This window comes from Charadrius vociferus, unplaced genomic scaffold, assembly GCF_000708025.1.
Source record: "Charadrius vociferus isolate BGI_N301 unplaced genomic scaffold, ASM70802v2 scaffold270, whole genome shotgun sequence".
In the NCBI taxonomy this organism is placed as follows: domain Eukaryota; kingdom Metazoa; phylum Chordata; class Aves; order Charadriiformes; family Charadriidae; genus Charadrius; species Charadrius vociferus.
The window spans coordinates 116714-118173 of NW_009646411.1; positions in this window are offsets into that span (position 1 = coordinate 116714).

A 1460-nucleotide genomic window follows, 5' to 3' on the forward strand; every position below is an offset into this window, starting at 1 on the left:
GGCCGCGGAGCCGGCGGCCCCGGGGCACGACTCCTGCCCGGCAGCCACACTCGGGCAGCGACGGTGGGCCTGGGAGGGAGAGGGGAAGCGCTGAGGGCACGGCTCTAGCGCGTAAACCGCTACCTGGCGTACAGTCATATCGGACGTACGCCTCGTAACTGTAACCGTTTTTTCCTGTGAACAAAGAAGCCGCGCTTCCTGCGTGCTGCCACGGGCTGTGACACTCATGACACATCCCCACGGCGAGGGGAAAAACTGCTTCGCAGCGTGTCTTACCCACAGGGCAGCAGAAGACACAACTGGAAGGCCTCCTTCCAGAAAGTGGTTAGTGGCATCTTCTGCTGCCAAAAGGAAGAGGGATCGCATGCCCTCATGAGGACCCCTACAAGTGCGGTAACATCTAATCCCTTCTTGCCAATTATCAAACTTTGTCCTGAGCACTCAGTTTTATGTTCTCTGACATGTATCGATGTTAAAGTGATCCTCCCAAATGGGACAGGGAGATTCCACCCAAAAGCGATTTCAAACTCTAATTGCATCTTGCAAGGTAGCCTAGGACATGATGAGACTCACCACTGCTACGGGTATTGCTGCAGGCTTGGGAATGATGATGGAAACTGTGCTCTCTGGTGTCCAAACATCTCAATTTTTCAGCCCTGCAGTAAAAATTTAATCATACAGGTTAAATTAACATTTGATATTTTTATTACTTATTTAAACCGGGGTGAAGAATTGAGTTGATGTTTTTTATTTTGGTTTTAACAGTTGGTTGAGGAAAGGGTAATAGGTAATCTTATTAATAAACAGCCAACAATTTAACAGATTTGGCTGAGCGCACAATAACAAGCAGGCAAGCTCTTAGTCATTCTCTGCATCTCCAGTCCCTCCTGTTGTAATGGTTTCTGGGTGCCAACATGTAGTATTTCTTGCAGCTCTCCTTCTGAGAGGCGCAGAGATCACTTGTATGGAATGTGTGAAGAGGAGACTCCGGGTTCTGTCCAGGGTGTCAGGAGGAGCATAGCGCTGAGCAGCGCTCGGCGTCTAGCTACCCGCCAGCCCCTGGGCCTTCACCCCGGGCAATCCTTCCTCTCGCCTGCTACCTCCCCTGTGAGCCGTATCCATCTCGAATACCATCTTTCTCTTACCAGTCTACATTTTGAATGTGACACCATCTTCCTTCCAGCTGCCGGAACTGTAAACTGTTACCGCTCGCAGCTGCTGGGCCCTTTCAGTCGCTTCACGAGGAGCAGCCCAAGGGGGCTCTCCCTCCAGCAGCGACATGGCCGCCCCTGGCGCCCCCCGCCTGACGGGCTGCCACGCTCCTTCCGTCAGACTACTTTGCCTTTGCTTTACAGCTACGGGCAGGCGAAAAGCAGCGGTTACAGATGACAAAGCAGGCTCGGGCCGCAGCAGTGCACCTGAGGGAGAGAGGGCGGGCGAACCACCAGCCCGCCTCAGCC